The 12,351-nt window shown below is 39.6% G+C and overlaps 1 protein-coding gene across 3 annotated transcripts in view; it reads left to right on the top strand.

The window, feature by feature from the left end:
* The window catches only part of bckdhb (branched chain keto acid dehydrogenase E1 subunit beta), an 84,868-nt gene that overhangs the window by 51,455 nt on the left and 21,062 nt on the right, over nt 1-12,351 (top strand). Inside the window, exon 11 of one of the 3 annotated variants that reach the window (XM_088326480.1) lies at nt 3,789-4,114. The exons of 1 other annotated variant lie outside the window; for it this stretch is intronic. The gene's annotated coding sequence lies outside the window, so the exon portion shown is untranslated. Of the gene's footprint in view, nt 1-3,788; nt 4,115-12,351 lie in introns of those variants that run through there. One more of the 3 variants, XM_088326479.1, reaches the window with a different exon arrangement.

The raw sequence follows: 12,351 nt of genomic DNA, 5'->3' as shown, positions 1-12,351 counted from the left end.
CTGATCTTAAACCAACATGCGGGCAAGGAAAAACTCAAAACGTCAGCGTGAGGAAAAAATAAACCTTGAGAAGGGGCCTCACAAGTGGTAATCCCCCTTTTTTGTCATATATCTTTCATTTACATGGCACACAGGACTATCAGGCGCATTAAATTGAGACTACAGTAAGAGCTACCATGTGCATTTGTGTACACTTACTCTATATATTAATGCAAAAATTGGTCAGTCGATAAGAGTTGCTAACCTAAATTGCTAAATACTGTATGCACCGGAATGAGTTCAGGGCGTTCCCTGCCCACTGCCAGAAGATGGCTGGGATGGGCTCCAGCACCCCCCGTGACCCTACTGAGGATAAGCGGTGCAGATGATGAATAGATGGATGTATGCAACGGGAATTGAACTTGATTAGTGGCTGTGAGAGTGCTGGCATTTTACCACTAGACCACCAGTGGTCTGATGACATGGGAAAAAGTTCATCTCATTACACTTTTTTACTCAGGCTGCCAGAAACACTGATTTGCATAGTGCATTCTTAAACCTTCTTCTTCACCTGTGTGCCAATAACATTGCAAATTCATATTTATACGTACGTAAAAGAGATTCTGTAGTATTTTGTTGATTCACAACATTTGTTGGTGAAGAAGTGGAGAGACTGTTTAACCTATTGGAATGCACTATGCAAATCAGGCACTGTGAGTAAAAGCAGTGATCATGAAATAAGCATTAATGCCTTATCGTTTGTCACTTGCACCACGGGGAGAAAGTAAGTATGTGCCTGAGCTAAAACCGCCATTACTTAGGTTTGATTCTATTTTCATACAATGTTATACGGGTTTGGTCAGCAAATCGTAACGATTGATTCATCTTCGTACAGTAATTGCACAAATACCGTATACTGTAAACCCTTGTATGGTAGTATATACCGTATGCAATACCAATCTTGCCCACCATATTCTGTGGTAAATAAGGCGCACACTTTCAAATTTCTGGCCAAATTATGGTTTTTAAGTGTGCCTTTTTTCCGACAACTATGGTAATTATTTTGAAAAACACACATTTTGGGACATACTAATGTTAAGAAATATTTTATATCTGCTACCCCAGGAAGAAAACAGATACAAATTTCAAGCAAATCCTAAATAGATGGTGACAACCCTTCCCCCTAGGACTTAGCAATATTACTTGGGGAAAACCCAGTTATGCAATTATTTTCATTCTTGACAGTCTTCTGTATGGCATCACAATCATTTTAAGATCTCCTATTTGAGCTAAAATCAAACTGGTAACAAGCCGTCATTTTATTGAAGCTATTCTAATCTCATGACGGTAATAATTCTCTAAATTATGTCACCCTGCTTGAAAGATTTACAATCTTTTGTGTTTAATCAAAATAAAATATTTGCCAACATCTGCTCTTACTTAGCAAAACAATGACCGACGGTCCAACTGAAATCTGTTTGAAAAAGGGCAATGAGTTTAACTTGTGTCCCATTTGTGCGACATGACTTGCTTGTTGTTCAGTTTATTACATTTTTTTGTTTGTTTTGTACCATAAAGCATTATTTATTGGTTAGAATCACAATGAAGCAAAGATGGTTTTGTATTAAACTACAGCAAGTATTATCGTATTTATGAGTATCTAGTCTAATGACGACTTACCCATGAATCTTCTTTTATATAAAACATGATTCAAATACACTGGCAAAAGAAAAAGCACCCTCCTAACGGTGACAAAAAGATAATACAAGTTTAGGACTCTCTGGCAGCACCAATTAAACCCTCGGGGTTCATCAGAATCTTCTTATGTTTGGGAACACTGCAATTTAACAAAGTGGAGATTGGAGTGTGATGTTTTTTATGTAGTAATGTTTTTTGTGGGAAGTGAAAATGACTAATGGGAGAAATAAGCAGGTTTTCTGAGACATGTTTGAAGCCTTTGACCACTGCAGCAATTGGCAGTTATGTTATGTATTGGTGTGTCCAAGCATTAAGGCATCACTCTACAATACGATGCATGCTTTTTGGGTTGTATAGAAACCTGTTTTTTTTTTTTTTAACTACGACTTTTAAATGCCACAATTATTAACAAGAAAAACAAAACAAAATATGTGTTCAATAGAGCGTTTCGTCTGTCAAATAGTTCTTCACTGTTGCTGCAATGGTCTTTGTCCTTTTTGCAAATGGAGCGGCACAGTTGATGTCATGGGAACCTGTCGTGGGTTCAAATCCAGCTCCAGACTTCCTGTGCGGAGTTTGTATGTTCTCCCCGTGCTTGCGTGGGTTTCCTCCGGGCACTCCGGTTTCCTCCCACGTTCCAAAAACATGCATTTCAGGTGAATTGGCCGGTCCAAATTGTCCCTAGGTGTGACTGAGCGAATGAGTTGTCTGTCCCTGTGTGCCCTGCGATTGGCTGGCAACCAGTTCAGGGTGTCCCCTGCCCACTGCCCGGAGATGGCTGGGATAGGCTCCAGCCCCCCCGCGACCCTAATGAGGATAAGCGGTACGGCTAATGAGATGAGATGAGTTTAAGTATTTAGGCAATGTGTAACTCAATCTTTACATTCCTTGTTTTCACATTAGCAGCATTTAGAGCCACAAAAGTATTTATTGAGCACTATTATATTTGTTGGCTGGGCTTGAATGAGCATGAGGCAGGACTTGTGTTAAAATGTGTTCTGAAGAGCAGAGAACTACCGTAAATTCCGGGCTGATTAAAAGCGGGACGCTCAGTTTTCAGAACGAAACTCAATTTTGTCTTTGCACGCTCCTCACCAGATTTTAAGCCGCAGGCATAAACATGAACAAATTCACATCCATTTCTTACATTTTAAGCTCTGTGCCAACCGTTTCTCGAGTTTGGGATTGACGCCTTTGGCTGCATAACGCCAACTGCACTGAGCCCGCATACCCAACTGTTTCGTTTAATGTATGTTTTTTGTTACGTCACGTGTGCACAAAGACAGGCACATATTTGCTACTGAGCTGAAAGAAAGCATGAATTGAGGGCTGCGTTGTGTAAAATGTGAGCCTTATATTTTTAAACAACAGCGCCAAGGTTAACCCTATTGTGGAGAATAGTGCCAGATTGCATTGCCAGATGTGTGTTTATGTGTTGTTGTTGTTTCTGCGACAATTGACCAAATTGCATTTGCTTGTTTTCATTCCTGGAGGATAAAAGGAAAGTTCAGCAACCTTGATATTGACACTAGTGATGTGAAGTGTATTGACATCCTCCACTGTTGTTCAATTTGGATGTATCAATTAAGGAATCGTTTTGCGGGTGAAAAGGTTGAAATATCCTTAGTATGTTAAAAATATTGAGTAAAAATACTATCAATCCTTCAGTTTTGATTTTGTTATGTATTCATGAGTACATTTTGCAAAACAGACTATTTTTTCTCAAAGGGAGTCATAAATGTTAGGGTACGGGCGTTTCGTTGATAAAGTTTCAGCTCAGGATGATGAAGACAAGACATGCTGTCTTCAAAATGAATTATCTTGTAAAATAATTGGAATATACCAATGAAATTAATATAGATTTTATGCAAAAACATGTACAAATTCCTTACACTTTCCATGTTTAAGCTTTTGGGAATACCTTTAATTCCCCCGCTAACACTCAGCAGATGTGCATGTGTCCAGAGACTACACTATATCCTGATCGCTTCCATAAGCACTCAATAATCCAGTAAAATGTGTCGCTTTGAATGGATGATTAATTTATTTATTGTTCATTTTGAGTCAGTTACTCCAGAGCCATTAATAACATTCTCAATGTAATCCAACAGACGTCAGCGCTCATCTTCTTCCTACAGTATCTCACTCCAGAGTGACTTTTTCACCTCATCGATAGTGATTGCCAAGTGACTTTTTTTTTTAGCTTTTCCCAACCCCTCTCGTTCCAGCTCCAGTCCCCGGAAAAGCCCTCGAGAACGTGATCCCAGTTTCCCTCCTCACTTAGCCAATCAGTGGAGAGCAGCCCAGGAAGGACGCTTTGTTGGACATCCACGTATAAAATTTGTGTCCTGATGAGAGTATAACCCCGTGTGCCCTCACATATAACACTTTCACACCAAATTCAGTCTGAATCCAATAATAAATTGGCTTTCTATCATGTAATAAGCTCATTATTGTCAAAGCATCCAACAGTCCCTTTATACACAGTTTGAAATAGGGGAGAAATGCTGTGGGAAATTTTGATATAATCACCTTTTAATTTGCTATATGCACAATTTGGATCTGGCAGACACGGGGGTTTCCGAGTTTATTATATTTGTAAGACAATTTGAAACGCATTTTAACCATATTGATGACAGTATTTTGTATACTATAAAGCGCATCGGATTATAAGGCCTACCGCCTAAAAATTGTCTGTTGTCATCATTTTAAGCTGTTTAATGAAATTGAGACTACAGTAAGAGCCAGACATGGGACCAAGTCACACATGTGCAAGTCTCAAGTAAGTCTCAAGTCTTCACCTTCAAGTCCCAAGTAAGTCCCAAGTATTTTTTTCTTGGGCAAGTCAAGTCACAAGTCAAGTCCCGAGTCTTAGATTGCCAAGTCCAAGTCAAGTCACAAGTCATAAAAACAGCGACTCGAGTCGACTCGAGTCCAAGTCACTAAGTCTCAAGTCCCCATGTCTGGTAAGAGCTACTGTGTTTATTCAAGTATAACTGTTGGGCTCATGGTATACATTAACGCAAGGATTGAACAGTCGATAAGTGCCACCAACAATAATCCAAAAACATTGTTTGCAGTGGGAATCAAACCTGAGTAGTCCCAGCGAGAGCGTCGCCACTTTACCAGTTGATCACCAGTGGTACAGATGACATTCTGAATGGTATTAGACCTTATCACACTATTTTTACTCACGCTGGCAGCAACACTGATTTGGATAGTGCATTATAATAGGGTAAACAGTCTCTCCAGTTCTTCACCCGTCTGTCAATACTATCTGTTTAATATGTATGCGTACGCAAAAGAGATTGTACAGTATTTTGTTAAGCTACATTCTGTTTTCTCCATTCTCTAACATTCATTGGTGAAGAAGTGGAGAGACAGTTTAACCCATCGGAATGCATTATACAAATCCATATTCCTCGCACTGGATTAAAAAAGAGTGTGTCATTTGTGCCACTTGTAACGGATCGGCACTCGCACCGCTACTAATCTGGTTAGATTCCCGTTGCATTCAATGTTCATCGATTTGTTTAGTCAAAGCGCAAATAGGTTAATATCACGTCAAACCTTGTATGGTAAAGCATACATATAATTACAGTATGCATTTTCAATCATTTCCACCATATTCCGTGGGTATTTTAAGGCACACCGGGGATTATAAGGCGCACTTCTGGCTAAATCTCTATTTAGCTGCACCTGGAAAGTACGGTATATATATTAGACAATATCCGCAGTGTAATCAACAATGGTTTTGGTTACTGTTTTGCTTTGGATTGTTCTATCATGGATGGTATTGTGTGTCTCTTCTAAAATTAAAACTGTCAATGGATGTTTGTCGTCTTCGAGGTGCATAATTCTATACATCATACTTCTTTGCATTGCCTGTGCTCTATACACCTCCCATGTTTTGACCACAAAAGTTCCTGCGCTTCCATAAATAGACCATCCTGACAATAACTTTTCTCAGTCATTAAAGTTGAGTCATGTTCCATACTGTTGGACCCTCCTGAGGAATATTTAATAAATCATAACTACCTGTAAGTCTCATGCCTAATGGTCTTTTGTGACCTGAAGCAAAAAAAAGGGGGAAAAAACTGGTAGATCTATCAGAAAAGTGCTTTTCTATTCCTTAAGTCATTACAGCGGAGGTTTGTCTGAAAAACAATTCATAGATCCGATAGAGAGAGCTAAGCCTCACCTGACCATAGTTGGGGTTTCCATGGATCCAACGGGGATCAAATGCAGCAATCGACTCTTTAATCAATATTCTTGATCGCATAGCAGTATAATTTCCTTCTGATAGGTTTTGCACTATCTCAAAAGTCAGTAGAAAAGGCTCTCAATTATTATGTGCAGTTATTTTCATGGCATCAAGGTGTTCAAAGACGCTAACCCTGTAAGGGTGGATGCCATATGTTGGCTATCTATGCCTTGTACCAACTACACTTAGAAGTCAAGTCATGTTTATTTGTATAGCCCTAGTCAGCGGCACTGACCAGATTATTGCAAACCACAAACTATTATGACACCATCCCCTGATCTTAAAGCTACATGAAGGCAAATAATACACCGATATTGTCAACATAAAATATAGGTTATTCATATGCTATAGAATAGAAGTGTTTTTTAAGCTTGGATTTAAACATTTGAAGATCAAACCTCAGGGGGAAGAGCATTGCACAGCACCAGGGCTCGAATGAAGAACGCTCTCGAACCCGCGCATCTCTTCTTTGCTCTTGGGATCACTAGTAGACCAGCATTTTCAGAGCAAAGGCTCCGGACCGGAACATTGGGGGAAATGAAATCTGAAAGATCTGAGGGAGCGAATAATATCACCTAATGTAAGTATGTAAATGCTGAAAAGGAGGAAGTCAAGTATGAACCCTGCGGAACACCACAGGTAACACTAAAGGGCTCAGATGTAATTTCACAATATTTAACACAGTGCGTCCTATTTGAGAGGTAAGATCTGAACCATAAGACCAATCCATTTGTCCAACCATTCTAGTAAGATATGACCAAGGTCCAGCAGCTGCAAGAGTGATGAAGCGCGGGAGTCCATTGCCAGTACAAGATAGATTGATTGTGAGAGATAATGGTTTATAGAAGATATAAAATGAGTGATTCAGAATATCAAATTTGTGAAACGTGTGGTGTAATTTCCATTTGTTCCAAGTCTCTGGCGAGGAACCTATGGAAAATTACTTTAAGAGTTTTACTTTAATTACAAAACATTTGTATTTGTATTGTTTTTGTCATATGCTAACAAGGGTGCATTGATATACTATACAAAGATGGCCGACCTATAACGGCAGGTGTCGTCTGCCTCACGTTCTGATTGGCTCAAAACAAGCATCAGATCTATGAATTAAGGTGTGTGCATGGTTCACGGTTTCCTTACGACCTGGGTAGTAGGGGCACTACTTCCTGATTTGTGTTTTCCAGGCCGTGTTTTATGGGGGTGTCGGGGTTTGCTTCCTCACATAAAGCAGATATTACTGGTTTCCATGGACATCAGTAGCAGCTGTAGCCTTCTGATCTGACTCAGATCCAGCACCTTCATTATCTGTTCGCTGTCAGTGTAAAGCGTTCTCCTGCTCTTCAGATATTTTACCAGATGTCAAATTACTGGGGGAAAAAAAGTTGCTACAAAATTTTCCTCGTATTATAGTTTCACTGCTTGAAGCTTTTCATATTTATGTTGAAAACAAAGTTTGTGGCAATAAAGGTAAGGAATTCCGCTATTGTGATTTATATTGAAGGCTCTGTTTGTAAAGGACCTTGCGTTTAGTATATTTTTTTATATGTATTCAAATTATTCATGTAATTATATGAGTAAATAAGTAACAAAATTGGTTCCATCCAAAAATAAATACATAATTTAACAAAATAATTAAATGGTTAATTCAAAAATAAAAAAACATTTAAAGTTCTACAAATACCTACATAAATAAGTTAAAAAAAAAGCTTTCATTGAAAATCCATACCTAAATGTAAAAATGAATAGATAGATAGATACTTTATTCATCCCCGTAGTTAAATGATACTCATTAAAAAAAACATTAAAGACTCGCGGGTTTTTAAATGTTTACATTTATTACACATTTTGAGACGCCTTTTGAAAAATCTGATATGTTTGGCCGCTGTCTTCAATGGAAGACCTAATGACCATTTTGCAAAGATAGCTTTTACCGGTGGTTCTTTTAGAACTTAATCACCACTTCTACAGCTGAGCCCTGCATGTGACTGTTGCCAAGTCTTGTAATTCAGGCATCTTCCATTTTTTTTTCCATTGTTTCTTTCTTTAGCCACTTATTCTAACCACTTTGCTGCAGGTTATGGCTCACCGTTATTGTTAGCTGTTCCTGCTTTGTCCTTAAGTATCACTCATCTTCCATAGCTAGTGATTTTACCTGCCCTCAAATGTTTTTATGATTCCCAGAGCATTTGATTGGTTGGAAAATTCGGCTACTGCCTTTCAGTGTCTATGATGCACTTAGTGTAGAATTTTCATTGCCATCCTCCACGTTGTTAAAAGTCTTTGATGCTGCTCATGCACAACAAAGACCTATTTGAGTGGATATTGTCTGAAAAGGACAGGTGGATAAATACAGACTGCAGTTATGCATCCGTTGTGCCAATTTAGTGAGAAGCCAGTGTAGATGCTGTTAAGTCTCAGGGCTTCCCCAGCTGTGGAAAGTATTGATGCATTCTTAGCCCCTGCCGTAAACACAAATTCTAAGGCCCAGGACATAATAGGTGGAAAAAAAAAGAAAGAAGAATTCAGAGTTCTCCTTAGGACACTCCTTTGGCGTCTTGGCGGTGTGTTTGAGGACAGTCTTGGATGTTCTGGTTCAACTGAAATCACTGGCAAACCCCGCTGGTCCAGACTGCAATATACATCGTATAAAGCGATACTCCAGCCCGCCCGAACACTTTTTCCAAGCCTCAAATCTGTTTTGATTTCAAGTAAGTAAAGAGTGTCCTTAAGGGCCCGGTCACACAGCCTTTGCGGCTGAATCACGGCCAGAAATTTCTGCCTGTGAGGCGGACGCTATTGGACGCTTTGAGATGGCAATACAGACGAGATACAGCAGTACTTAACACGCGGTCGGAAATTCACGCGCAGTTGGCAGCGCGAAAACGTTTTTGCGCTGCTCAATACTTAAGAGCCCGGGTACACAGCCTTTCACAGGCGTATCGAGGCTGAATCACGGCCAGAACTTTCTGGCCGTGAAGCAGACGCCGTTGGACGCTTTGAGACCGCCATATAGACGAGATACGAGGGGGATTTTGCGTAGGAGTCGGATTTGGGCACAACACCGGCTCGGGAGCTTTTATACCCGTGGTCCACACGAGAAAATGACGCGGAAATGACGCGATGAGGAAGCGGAACAGTCGCCGGCGTCTGTTTTGCGGGCATACCACCGATGAACAGCGGGTTGGCCAATTTTGCGCATTTTCCATCGCGGGCAACCACGGGCAAAAAAAACCCGCAAAATTTTACCCGCGATACAGACTCAAACGGCTGTGTGACCGGGCCCTAACATAGGAATCTGGATAGTCTTTTTATTTTCTTCAACTTCAAGTAACTATTGTTAGATGTTTGGTAAACTACGTAACTCAAATGACCTTTGTCTTTCGTACTTTTAAAGTTTTGGCTTCTGTCGGACCACCAAGCCTTAATTTTGAATTGCTGCTGGGTTCTTGGTCAGTAGCTGCGTTTTCATAGTGTTTTTGCAGAAGAGAAGCAATGCGGAAGTCATTTCAGTAAAATAAAAATGTTGACTTTCAAGTGTTTTTCATTGAAGAGTGATTTACTTTCCGTCCCCCCAAAAACCCTAAAATGAGTGTGAGGTTTACAAACTGAAAAGAGGGTACGTTGAAGAAGATCACTGCTACTAAAGCAAAATAAGTACCAACTAGTGGCCACAGGTCTAACATGTTAAAAACAGAACCTGTTTCCTTGAACACAGTTACTTTTCTGCAGAACATGTACTGCAATGCGCTTTTGATAAAATATAGTGACAACTTTTGTTACTACATGGTGTGTTACTGCATAATTCCGCAAATTATCAGATGCAGCTTTTGAATTAGTGTTCTCTGCATCACTCCGGTCATTAGGTCTTCCATTGAAGACAGCGGCCAACCATATCAAATTTTTCAAAAGGCGTCTCAAAATGTGTAATAAATGTAAACTTTTAATATACAACCCTCGATCGACCAGCAACGTGTAATGAACGGTGGTCATTTACCTACAAAGCACACCCAATACAGTTATGATGGCGCCATCTCAAGCATTGAGAAGTTATCCTCATAGAGATATTCCTCCTTCTGTATGTACTCACATTAAACAGAATTTAGAACTATTAATTAAATTAAAATTAACAAATTAAGAACTCAAATATTTTTTTATGATACCAACAGAACCTTAAAATCATGTCCTGAACTGACAGAGAGCCAGTGCAGGTCAGTGAAACCTGGGGTAATGTGACTCAGGGATATTTGCAGCTAGTTTGATCATTGTTTACCAAAAAAAAGTAACCTTAGGGTTCTTCCCTGCTTCATCAGTTCCACCTTTTTTTCCTGTTGGTAAATCTCGGGATCAGAGCTGGGCTATTGTCTTGTCTCATTGGTAGAGGGTGACTAGCTTCAATTGTGTCCATGTTCCGTTTTATATTTTTAGATGTTAGGAACGCCACCACCTGTTGTTCCTCAGAGTTAGCTTCAACTCGCTGGGCTCAACCTTGTTCCTGGTGCCGGTAGCCGCTGCCCTTGCACACAAGCGGGGTTTGATCTTCAGCCTGGTACTGATGACATTATTTATTCTATAGTATTGCTCACGAGCTTCCACTTTTCATTCTAGTTCAGCAAATCTTTTGTACTGGTCCACAACACTCATCCTCAGCTCCTTCACCTCTGTCAACAGACCAAGTGTCATGTCTTGTTTGTTCTTATTGTCAATTACTTCGTTTGCAAGAAAGTCCAGTGATTTTTATTTTAAATCCTCCATCTGGTCCAATGCAGTATTTTTATCAGCCCCGTAATAAAGTCTACTTGAGTTCTTCACAAATTGTCACATAGCAATTTGGATAGCATGTCAGCTGTAATGCTAGTTAGCGTCTTGGTTGCTAAATGCAATTGAAATATCCAATGATGGCTAATGTTTTCAGGAAAAGGATGACAAAAAGTTAAAAAGAAATGAGGTTTGATCGACTGACTGCCCATACTTATTGACGTGTCGCACTTCGTGTGTTGGCTTCAACCCGAAGTCAAGTATTTTCATTCGGACATTATTCGTTAACCCAATGACATTTCAAAAACAAGGAGAATTCCGGGGAAAAATTCATTTACTTCCATTACACTTTTGCTTCTCCAAAGAAACCTCATGAGAACATTAAACTTATTGTTTTGAGTTGTTGTTTGAGTTTTTTCTCATTTGGTTTTGACAGGCTGTTGGAGGAGTCTCGATACCCCTGAACTATTTTCACTTATAAATTGTCAAGACCACAGTGTTCATTGGACTTGTCATAAGTTTTTTTTTGCTTGGCCTGAGCTAGAACACATACTATCAATCGTGGGACCTTAAATAGACTTGCACCGTTCCAGACTTAGCCAACCAACATAATTCTCCACATGTGGACTGCAATCAAGTTGTTGAAGCATCTTAAGGATGTGCAGTGGACCTGCACGGTCTAACTTTCAGCTATCTATGGTGGTGAGTTTCCTTTGGGCGCTCCGGTTTCCTCCCACATTCCAAAATCATGCATGGCAGGTTGAATAGTGACTCCAAATTGTTCTGAAGAGATGTCTTTCTCTATGTGCCCTTGCTGACAACCAGTTAAGGGTGTCCCCCGCCCACTGACCGAAGTCAGCTTGGATGGGCTCCAGCACCACCATGACCCTACGAGGATAAGCGGTTTTGGTGAAAATCTAAAAAGGTATGGCTACATAAGTGGTTTCCATAAATAATATTTAAAAATAATGTACTTTCTGTAATTTCTGGACTATTATGTGCACTTGACTTTAGCATCACCAATTTATTTATTCACAGGAAAAACATTTCATTTATGCATAAACTCTATGTACCCATGTTTCAAGAATTAGTTCCTGTTCTGGACACCTCGTTTTGTTAGCCCTGAAAGTATTTTGGACTTCTTACATTGCTCCAGTTCTTCCATCTGCCGTTTCTAGCGTCTCACTATCGATTCATCAATGTGAAGTTTATGTGCTGATGCACTGTACTATTCTTTACTGGCCAGCTTGATTTCTTTTAACTTGAAAGCTGCATCCTTTACTTTTCTTTTTGCATTTTCCACGATAGAAGTCCATTTATACTAGTTTAGTTGATGTAAAAAGCGCGTTACCTTACATTGAATTTCTCCTTTTCACCTGTCTTACTCATACGTTTTCAGTTCAAGGGCTCCATTGGAAAACATTGCACACATTAGCCACATATCTGCATAAACAGCAGGGTTGAAATTCTGTGAATAAAGTTGCAGCGTATTACAGTAGTTATAGTTTTTTAACTATTAAAATACAATTACATGACACTGGGTTGCACATTTTTTACGCTATCACTGTACAGTCACAACATATATGAAGGAACAAGCAATTTCCTAACATTTATTGTTGGATATTTGGGGTACTCATTTCTGATTTTGGCTGAAT

The sequence above is a fragment of the Urocampus carinirostris genome, chromosome 2 (genome assembly GCF_059441175.1).
Source record: "Urocampus carinirostris isolate Australia breed hairy pipefish chromosome 2, RoL_Ucar_1.0, whole genome shotgun sequence".
Lineage (NCBI taxonomy): Eukaryota > Metazoa > Chordata > Actinopteri > Syngnathiformes > Syngnathidae > Urocampus > Urocampus carinirostris.
The sequence above is the reverse complement of the archived record's forward strand: the minus strand, read 5'-3'. Positions and strand labels throughout refer to the sequence as shown.